The sequence below is a fragment of the Phyllobates terribilis genome, unplaced genomic scaffold (genome assembly GCF_046119375.1).
Source record: "Phyllobates terribilis strain yellow unplaced genomic scaffold, ASM4611937v1 Scaffold_19__1_contigs__length_20705806, whole genome shotgun sequence".
Classification (NCBI taxonomy): Eukaryota; Metazoa; Chordata; class Amphibia; order Anura; family Dendrobatidae; genus Phyllobates; species Phyllobates terribilis.
This window is the reverse complement of record NW_027362779.1, coordinates 11911170-11923146: the sequence shown is the minus strand read 5'-3', so window position 1 is coordinate 11923146 and position 11977 is coordinate 11911170.

The following is an 11977-nucleotide window of genomic DNA, read 5'->3' as shown; positions in this document are numbered from 1 at the left end:
CCAGTGGCGACTTTGCCAATCCTGGTGTTCTAAGGCAAATGCCAAGCGTCCTGCACGGTGTTGGGCTGTGAGCACAACCCTCATCTGTGGACATCCGGCCCTCATTCCAACCTCATGGAGTCGGTTTCTAACCGTTTGTGCAGACACATGCAGATTTGTGGCCTGTTGGAGGTCATTTTGCAGGGCTCTGGCAGTGCTCCTCCTGTTCCTCCTAGCACAAAGGCGGAGGTAGCGGTCCTGCTGCTGGGTTGTTGCCCTCCTACGGCCCCCTCCATGTCTCCTGGTGTACTGGCCTGTCTCCTGGTAGCGCCTCCAGCCTCTGGACACTACGCTGACAGACACAGCAAGCCTTCTTGCCACAGCTCGCATTGATGTGCCATCCTGGATGAGCTGCACTACCTGAGCAACTTCTGTGGGTTGTAGAGTCCGTCTCTTGCTACCACGAATGTGAAAGCACAACCAACATTCAAAAGTGACCAAAACATCAGCCAGAAAGCATTGGTACTGAGATGTGGTCTGTGGTCCCCACCTGCAGAACCACTCCTTTATTGAGGGTGTCTTGATAATTGCCAATAATTTCCATCTATTGTCTATTCCATTTGCACAACAAAATATGAAATTAATTGTCAATCAGTGTTGCTTCCTAAGTGGACAGTTTGATTTCACAGAAGTTTGATTTACGTGGAGTTATATTCTGTTGTTTAAGTGTTCCCTTTATTTTTTGAGCAGTGTATATGGAGGACTATGGGGAGTGCATTATACTATATGGAGGACTATGGGATGCATTATATTATATGGAGGACTATGTGGAGTGCATTATACTATATGGAGGACTATGGGGAGTGTATTATACTATATAGAGGATTGTGGGGAGTCCATTATACTATATGGAGGACTATGGGATGCATTATACCATATGGAGGACTATGGGATGCATTATATTATATGGAGGACTATGGTTTGCATTATAGTATAGAGAGGACTATGGGGAGTGTATTATACTATGTGGAGGACTATGGAACGCATTATACTATATGGAGGACTATGGGGAAAGCTTTATACTATATGGAGGACTGTGTGGTGCATTATACTATATGGAGGACTATGGGGAGTGCATTATACTGTATGGAGGACTATGTTGTGCATTATATTAAATGGAGGACTATGGGGAGTGCATTATACTATATGGAGGACTATGGTGTTGTGGTGTTGCTATCAGAGTGTCAAGAGTGGGAGAAGAGGGTTGCATTGACAATCCAACACAATGGGCAGCAATTTGAACACATTTTATAAGTGGTCATAAAGTTACATTAAAACCAAGCACACCATTGTTTTTCTTATCAAATTCTCAATAAGTTTGATGTGTCACATGACCCTCTTTCCTTTGAAAAAAATAAAGTTGGATCCAAAATGGCCGACTTCAAAATAGCCGCCATGGTCACCACCCATCTGGAAAAGTTTTCCCCTCACATATACTAATGTGCCACAAACAGCAAGTTGATATTACCAACCATTCCCATTTAATTTAGGTGTATCCATGTAAATGGCCCACCCTGTATATAATCAGAATGGGGGGGTCCAAATCTTGCTCCGGGACCCATCAGCCTCGTTACGCCACTGGTTATATATTATACTAGCTATTGAACCCCTTCTACGCCCGGGTGGTGAGCATTTTTATTGGTATATTTCTGGCGCCATTTTTTTTTTAAGACACTGTCTGCAAATTCGCATATACATTGTCTTCAATAAAATAGCGCCGGATAAGCGCCATTTTACTGAAGTAATGTACTACAATGTCAACACAGCAGTGCACACGTGCCAGCCAAAGGGATAATGGTGATGGGTGGTGCATGCGCACTGCTATGTTGACGTTGTAGTACATTACTTCAATAAAATGGCGCTGGAGTCAGCGTTTGCGCTTATCCGGCGCTATTTTATTGAAGACACTGTATATGCGAATTTGCAGACAGTGTCTTAAAAAAATGGTGCCGGATAGCATGGTATAGGCATACACTGAGTCCGGGTCATTCTATTGAAGTATTGTACTACAAAATTAAAGGGAACCTGTCACCAGAAGTAACACCGTTAACCTGCACATATGTGATTAATCTGCAGGTTAATAGCGTTATTATGTTGCCCGACGCCTGCACGTAGTCGAATGTAGCAGGGAGAAAATAAACCTTCCTGGTATATGATCCCCCAATCCTGGTCCACTTCTTGGTATATGCTCCACCCCATCCTTGTATATGTTCCCCCAATCCTTGTATATGCTCCCCCCATACTGGTATAAGCTCCCTCCCCCCATACTGGTATATGCTCCCTCCATCCTGGTATATGCTCCCTCCATCCTGGTATATGCTCCCCCATCCTGGTATATGCTCTCCCCATCCTGGTATATGCTCCCCCATCCTAGTATATACCCCCCCATCCTGGTATATGCTCCCCCCATCCTGGTATATGCTACCCCCATCCTGTTATATGCTCCCTCCATCCTGGTATATGCTCCCCCATCCTGGTATAACTTCCCCATCCTGGTATATGCTCCCCCCATCCTGGTATATGCTCCCTCCATCCTGGTATATGCTCCCTCCATCCTCGTATATGCTTCCCCTATCCTGGTATATGCTCCCCCAATCCTGGTATATGCTCCCCCAGTCCTCGCATATGCTCCCTCCATCCTGTTATATGCCCCCCATCCTGGTATGTGCTACACCCATCCTGGTATATGCTGCCTCAATCCTCGTATATATGCCACCCCACCCTGATATATGTCCCCCCATCCTGGTATATGCTTCCCTACCCTGGTATATGCTCCCCCAATTCTTGTATATGCTCCCTCCATCCTGGTATATGCTCCCCCATCCTGGTATATGCTTCCCTATCCTGGTATATGCCCCCCCATCCTGTTATATGCTCCCTCCATCCTGGTATATGCCCCCATCCTGGTATATGCTCCCCCCATCCTGGTATATGCTCCCCCCATCCTGGTATATCCCCCCATCCTGGTATATGCTCCTCCCCATCCTGGTATATGCTCCCCCCATCCTGGTATATGCTCCCGCTATCCTGGCATGTGCTCCCCCCATCCTGGTATATGCTCCCCCATCCTGGTATATGCTCCCCCCCATCCTGGTATATGCCCCACATCCTGGTATATCCCCACATTCTGGTATATGCTCCCCGTTATATGCTCCCACATCCTGGTATATGCTCCCCCCATCCTGGTATATGCCCCCCATCCTGGTATATGCTCCGCCTCATCCTGGTATATGCTCCCCCCATCCTGGTATATGCTCCCCCCATCCTGGTATATGCCCCCTCCATCCTGGTATATGTCCCCCATCCTGGTATGTGCTCCCCCCATCCTGGTATATACCCCCCATCCTGGTATATGCTCCCCCCATCCTGGTATATGCTCCCCCTATCCTGTTATATGCTCCCACCATCCTGGTATATGCTCCCCCATCCTGGCATATACTTCCCCATCCTGGTATATGCTCCCCCCATACTGGTATATGCTCCCCCCATCCTGGTATATGCTCCCTCCATCCTGGTATATGCTCCCTCCATCCTCGTATATGGTTCCCCTATCCTGGTATATGCTCCCTCCATTCTGGTATATGCCCCCCCATTCTGGTATACACTCCATCCATCCTGGTATATGCTGCCTTAATCCTCGTATATGCCTCCCCACCCTGGTATATGCTCCCCATCCTGGTATATGCTTCCCTACCCTGGTATATGCTCCCCCAATTCTTGTATATGCTCCCTCCATCCTGGTATATGCCCCCCATCTTGTTATATGCTCCCTCCATCCTGGTATAATCTCCCCCCATCCTGGTATATGCTCTCCCATCCTGGTATATGCTCCCCCCATCCTGGTATATGCTCCCCCTATCCTGGTATATCCCCCATCCTGGTATATGCTCCTCCCCATCCTGATATATGCTCCCCCCATACTGGTATATGTTCCCCCATCCTGGTATATGCTCCCCCCCATCCTGGTATATGCTCCCTCCATCCTCGTATATGGTTCCCCTATCCTGGTATATGCTCCCTCCATTCTGGTATATGCCCCCCCATTCTGGTATACACTCCACCCATCCTGGTATATGCTGCCTCAATCCTCGTATATGCCTCCCCACCCTGGTATATGCCCCCCATCCTGGTATATGCTTCCCTACCCTGGTATATGCTCCCCCAATTCTTGTATATGCTCCCTCCATCCTGGTATATGCCCCCCATCTTGTTATATGCTCCCTCCATCCTGGTATATTCTCCCCCCATCCTGGTATATGCTCCCCCATCCTGGTATATGCTCCCCCCATCCTGGTATATGCTCCCCCTATCCTGGTATATCCCCTCATCCTGGTATATGCTCCTCCCCATCCTGGTATATGCTCCCCCCATACTGGTATATGTTCCCCCATCCTGGTATATGCTCCCCGCCATCCTGGTATATGATCCCCCAATCCTGGTCCCCTTCTTGGTATATGCTCCCCCCCATCCTTGTATATGTTCCCCCAATCCTCGTATATGCTCCCCCCATACTGGTATAAGCTCCCCCCATACTGGTATATGCTCCCTCCATCCTGGTATATGCTCCCTCCATCCTGGTATATGCTCCCCCATCTTGGTATATGCTCTCCCCATCCTGGTATATGCTCCCCCATCCTGGTATATACCCCCCCATCCTGGTATATGCTCCCCCCATCCTGGTATATGCTCCCACCATCCTGTTATATGCTCCCTCCATCCTGGTATATGCTCCCCCATCCTGGTATATACTTCCCCATTCTGGTATATGCTCCCCCCATCCTGGTATATACCCCCCCATCCTGGTATATGCTCCCCCCATCCTGGTATATGTCCCCCATCCTGGTATGTGCTCCCCCCATCCTGGTATATACCCCCCATCCTGGTATATGCTCCCCCCATCCTGGTATATGCTCCCCCTATCCTGTTATATGCTCCCACCATCCTGGTATATGCTCCCCCATCCTGGTATATACTTCCCCATCCTGGTATATGCTCCCCCCATACTGGTATATGCTCCCCCCATCCTGGTATATGCTCCCTCCATCCTGGTATATGCTCCCTCCATCCTCGTATATGGTTCCCCTATCCTGGTATATGCTCCCTCCATTCTGGTATATGCCCCCCCATTCTGGTATACACTCCATCCATCCTGGTATATGCTGCCTTAATCCTCGTATATGCCTCCCCACCCTGGTATATGTCTCCCATCCTGGTATATGCTTCCCTACCCTGGTATATGCTCCCCCAATTCTTGTATATGCTCCCTCCATCCTGGTATATGCCCCCCATCTTGTTATATGCTCCCTCCATCCTGGTATATTCTCCCCCCATCCTGGTATATGCTCCCCCATCCTGGTATATGCTCCCCCCATCCTGGTATATGCTCCCCCTATCCTGGTATATCCCCCCATCCTGGTATATGCTCCTCCCCATCCTGGTATATGCTCCCCCCATACTGGTATATGTTCCCCCATCCTGGTATATGCTCCCCCCCATCCTGGTATATGCTCCCTCCATCCTCGTATATGGTTCCCCTATCCTGGTATATGCTCCCTCCATTCTGGTATATGCCCCCCCATTCTGGTATACACTCCACCCATCCTGGTATATGCTGCCTCAATCCTCGTATATGCCTCCCCACCCTGGTATATGCCCCCCATCCTGGTATATGCTTCCCTACCCTGGTATATGCTCCCCCAATTCTTGTATATGCTCCCTCCATCCTGGTATATGCCCCCCATCTTGTTATATGCTCCCTCCATCCTGGTATATTCTCCCCCCATCCTGGTATATGCTCCCCCATCCTGGTATATGCTCCCCCCATCCTGGTATATGCTCCCCCTATCCTGGTATATCCCCTTATCCTGGTATATGCTCCTCCCCATCCTGGTATATGCTCCCCCCATACTGGTATATGTTCCCCCATCCTGGTATATGCTCCCCCCCATCCTGGTATATGATCCCCCAATCCTGGTCCCCTTCTTGGTATATGCACCCCCCCATCCTTGTATATGTTCCCCCAATCCTCGTATATGCTCCCCCCATACTGGTATAAGCTCCCCCCATACTGGTATATGCTCCCTCCATCCTGGTATATGCTCCCTCCATCCTGATATATGCTCCCCCATCTTGGTATATGCTCTCCCCATCCTGGTATATGCTCCCCCATCCTGGTATATACCCCCCCATCCTGGTATATGCTCCCCCCATCCTGGTATATGCTCCCCCCATCCTGTTATATGCTCCCTCCATCCTGGTATATGCTCCCCCATCCTGGTATATACTTCCCCATTCTGGTATATGCTCCCCCCATCCTAGTATATACCCCCCCATCCTGGTATATGCTCCCCCCATCCTGGTATATGCTCCCCCCATCCTGTTATATGCTCCCTCCATCCTGGTATATGCTCCCCCATCCTGGTATATACTTCCCCATTCTGGTATATGCTCCCCCCATCCTGGTATATACCCCACTATCCTGGTATATGCTCCCCCCATCCTGGTATATGCTCCCCCCATCCTGTTATATGCTCCCTCCATCCTGGTATATGCTCCCCCATCCTGGTATATACTTCCCCTATCCTGGTATATGCTCCCCAATCCTGGTATATGCTCCCCCAATCCTCGTATATGCTCCCTCCATCCTGTTATATGCCCCCCCATCCTGGTATATGCTCCACCCATCCTGGTATATGCTGCCTCAATCCTCGTATATGCCCCCCCACCCTGGTATATGTCCCCCCATCCTGGTATATGCTTCCCTACCCTGGTATATGCTCACCCAATTCTTGTATATGCTCCCTCCATCCTGGTATATGCCCCCCCATCCTGGTATATGCTTCCCTATCCTGGTATATGCCCCCCCATCCTGTTATATGCTCCCTCCATCCTGGTATGTGTCCCCATCCTGGTATATGCTCCCCCATCCTGGTATATGCTCCCCCCATCCTGGTATATGCTCCTCCCCATCCTGGTATATGCTCCCCCCATCCTGGTATATGCCCCCCATTCTGGTATATGCCCCCAATCCTGGTATGTGCTCCCCCCATCCTGGTATATGCTCCCTCCATCCTGGTATATGCTCCCTCCATCCTCGTATATGCTTCCCCTATCCTGGTATATGCTCCCCCAATCCTGGTATATGCTCACCCAATGCTAGTATATGCTCCCTCCATCCTGGTATATGCCCCCCATTCTGGTATATGCTCCCCCCTATCCTGTTATATGCTCCCTCCATCCTGGTATATGCTCCCCCATCCTGGTATATACTTCCCCATCCTGGTATATGCTCCCCCCATCCTGGTGTATGCTCCCCCCATCCTGGTATATGCTCCCTCCATCCTGATATATGCTCCCTCCATCCTCGTATATGCTTACCCTATACTGGTATATGCCCCCCATCCTGGTATATGCCCCCCATCCTGGTATATCCCCACATTCTGGTATATGCTCCCCCGTTACATGCTCCCCCATCCTGGTATATGCTCCCCCATCCTGGTATATGCTCCCCCATCCTGGTATATGCCCCCCATCCTGGTATATGTCCCCCATCCTGGTATGTGCTCCCCCCATCCTGGTATATACCCCACATCCTGGTATATGCTCCCCCCATCCTGGTATATGCTCCCCCTATCCTGTTATATGCTCCCACCATCCTGGTATATGCTCCCCCATCCTGGTATATACTTCCCCATCCTGGTATATGCTTCCCCCATCCTGGTATATGCTCCCCCCATCCTGGTATATGCTCCATCCATCCTGGTATATGCTCCCTCCATCCTCGTATATGCTCCCCTATCCTGGTATATGCTCCCTCCATTCTGGTATATGCCCCCCCATTCTGGTATACACTCCACCCATCCTGGTATATGCTGCCTCAATCCTCGTATATGCCTCCCCACCCTGGTATATGCCCCCCATCCTGGTATATGCTTCCCTACCCTGGTATATGCTACCCCAATTCTTGTATATGCTCCCTCCATCCTGGTATATGCCCCCCATCTTGTTATATGCTCCCTCCATCCTGGTATATTCTCCCCCCATCCTGGTATATGCTCCCCCATCCTGGTATATGCTCCCCCCATCCTGGTATATGCTCCCCCTATCCTGTATATCCCCCCATCCTGGTATATGCTCCTCCCCATCCTGGTATATGCTCCCCCCATACTGGTATATGTTCCCCCATCCTGGTATATGCTCCCCCCCATCCTGGTATATGATCCCCCAATCCTGGTCCCCTTCTTGGTATATGCTCCCCCCCATCCTTGTATATGTTCCCCCAATCCTCGTATATGCTCCCCCCATACTGGTATAAGCTCCCCCCATACTGGTATATGCTCCCCCATCTTGGTATATGCTCTCCCCATCCTGGTATATGCTCCCCCATCCTGGTATATACCCCCCCATCCTGGTATATGCTCCCCCCATCCTGGTATATGCTCCCCCCATCCTGTTATATGCGCCCTCCATCCTGGTATATGCTCCCCCATCCTGGTATATACTTCCCCATTCTGGTATATGCTCCCCCCATCCTGTTATATGCTCCCTCCATCCTGGTATATGCTCCCTCCATCCTCATATATGCTTCCCCTATCCTGGTATATGCTCCCCCAATCCTGGTATATGCTCCCCCAATCCTCGTATATGCTCCCTCCATCCTGTTATATGCCCCCCCATCCTGGTATATGCTCAACCCATCCTGGTATATGCTGCCTCAATCCTCGTATATGCCCCCCCACCCTGGTATATGTCCCCCCATCCTGGTATATGCTTCCCTACCCTGGTATATGCTCACCCAATTCTTGTATATGCTCCCTCCATCCTGGTATATGCCCCCTATCCTGGTATATGCTTCCCTATCCTGGTATATGCCCCCCCATCCTGTTATATGCTTCTTCCATCCTGGTATGTGCCCCCATCCTGGTATATGCTCCCCCATCCTGGTATATGCTCCCCCCATCCTGGTATATGCTCCTCCCCATCCTGGTATATGCTCCCCCCATCCTGGTATATGCTCCCGCTATCCTGGCATATGCTCCCCCCATCCTGGTATATGCTCCCCCATCCTGATATATGCTCCCCCCAATCCTGGTATATGCCCCCCATCCTGGTATATCCGCCCATTCTGGTATATGCTCCCCCATCCTGGTATATGCTCCCCCATCCTGGTATATGCTCCCCCCATCCTGGTATATGCCCACCATCCTGGTATATGCTCCCCCTCATCCTGGTATATGCTCCCCCCATCCTGGTATATGCTCTCCCCATCCTGGTATATGCCTCCCATCCTGATATATGCCCCTCATCCTGGTATGTGCTCCCCCCATCCTGGTATATACCCCCCATCCTGGTATATGCTCCCCCCATCCTGGTATATGCTCCCCCTATCCTGTTATATGCTCCCTCCATCCTGGTATATGCTCCCCCATCCTGGTATATACTTCCCCATCTTGGTATATGCTCCCCCCATCCTGGTATATGCTCCCCCCATCCTGGTATATGCTCCCTCCATCCTGGTATATGCTCCCCCTATCCTGGTATATGCTCCCCCAATCCTGGTATATGCTCCTCCAATCCTCGTATATGCTCCCTCCATCCTGGTATATGCCCCCCCATCCTGGTATATGCTCCACCCATCCTGGTATATGCTGCCTCAATCCTCGTATATGCCCCTCCACCCTGGTATATGCCCCCCATCCTGGTATTTGCTTCCCTACCCTGGTATATGCTCCCCCAATTCTTGTATATGCTCCCTCCATCCTGGTATATGCCCCCCATCCTGTTATATACTCCCTCCATCCTGGTATATGCTCCCCCCATCCTGGTATATGCTCCCCCATCCTGGTATATGCTCCCCCCATCCTGGTATATGCTCCCCCTATCCTGGTATATCCCCCCATCTTGGTATATGCTCCTCCCCATCCTGGTATATGCTCCCCCCATACTGGTATATGCTCCCCCATCCTGGTATATGCTCCCCCCATCCTGGTATATGCCCCCCATCCTGGTATATGCCCCCCATCCTGGTATATCCCCCCATCCTGGTATATGTTCCCCCCATCCTGGTATATGCTCCCCCATCCTGGTATATGCTCCCCCCATCCTCGTACATGCCCCTCCATCCTGGTATATGCTCCCCCTCATCCTGGTATATGCTCCCCCTACCCTGGTATATGCTCCCCCCTTCCTGGTATATGCCCCCCATCCTGGTATATGCCCCCATCCAGGTATGTGCTCCCCCCATCCTGGTATATGCTCCCCCCATCCTTATATATGTCACCCCCATCCTGGTATATTCTCCCCCCATCCTGGTATATGCTCCCCCCTATCCTGGTATATGTCACTCCCCGATCCTGGTATATGCTCCCCCCATCCTGGTATGTCGCCCCCTGATCCTTGTATATGCTCCCTCCCATCCTGGTATATGTCACCCCCGATCCTGGTATATCGTCCCCCCCATCCTGGTATATACTTCCCCTCATCCTGGTATATGCTCCACCCCATCCTAGTATATGTCAAATCCCAATCCTGGTATATGCTCCCCCCATCCTGGTATATGTCACCCCCCGATCGTGGTATGTGCTCCCCCCATCCTGGTATATGTCACCCCCGATCCTGGTATATGCTACCCCCATACTGATATATGCTCCCCCTCATTAGGTATATGCCCCCCCATCCTGGTATATGCTCCCCCTCATTCTGGTATATGCTCCCCCATTCTGGTATATGCTCCCCCCATCCTGGTATATGCCCCCCCCATCCTGGTATATGCTCCCCTTCATCCTGGTATATGCTTCCTCCATCCATGTATATGCTCCCCCCATCATGGAGAACAAGGAAGCACAAAAGAACTTCATGAAAACATGAAAATACAAAATCTTTATTGAAAAAAATCAAGAATAGAAAAAATGGAAAACACTCAGAGGCATAAAATTAAAAACAATGGAGGAGCATGGAGACGAGGAACAGGTTAAATGTACTGCCCTATGTAAATCAATTGCCTGAAGGCAAAATATGGCACTGCAAAAACAGGTCATAAAGAGGTAGCTCAAGTGTCTATCCAATTGAAAGGTCGCACAGTGAGAGACTTCTGTTTAATGCAGGTTCTAATATAGAAGCATTTTCCCAAAGTGGATGCAAGTATGACACTCAGTACATTAATAGAAATAAGTGTCATGAAAGACAATATAGTCAAAGTGACAACCAATCCAATATATAATATGAAAAGGTTCCATACTTACAGCCGCTGTGGTTGCGTCGCCGCACCTCGCTCCTGCTCTACCCCAGCATCCTGGTATATGCTCCCCCCCATCCTGATATATGCTCCCCCTCATCCTGGTATATGCTCTCACCCATCCTGGTATATGCTCCCCGTCATCCTGGTATATGCTCTCCCCCATCCTGGTATATGCTCCCCTCCATCCTGGTATATGTCACCGCCGAACCTGGTATATGCTCCCCCCCATCCTGGTATATGTCACCCCCCAATCCTGGTATATGCTCCCCGTCATCCTGGTATATGCTCCCCCTCATTCTGGTATATATGCTCCCCCCCATCCCTGTATATGTCACCCCCCGATCCTGGTATATGCTCCCCTCATCCTGGCATATGCCGCCCCCCATCCTGGTATATGTCACCCCCGATCTTGGTATATGTCACCCCCTCATCCTGGTATATGCTCCCCCCATCCTGGTATATGTCACCCCCGATCCTGGTATATGCTCCCCCCCATCCTGGTATATGTCACCCCCCAATACTGGTATATGCTCCCCCTCATCCTGGTATATGCCCCCCCCCATCCTGGTATATGTCACCCCCGATCCTGGTATATGTCACCCCCTCATCCTGGTATGTGCTCCCCCTCCATCCTGGTATATGTCACCCCGGATCCTGGTATATGCTCCCCTCATCCTGGTATATGTCACCCCCAATCCTGGT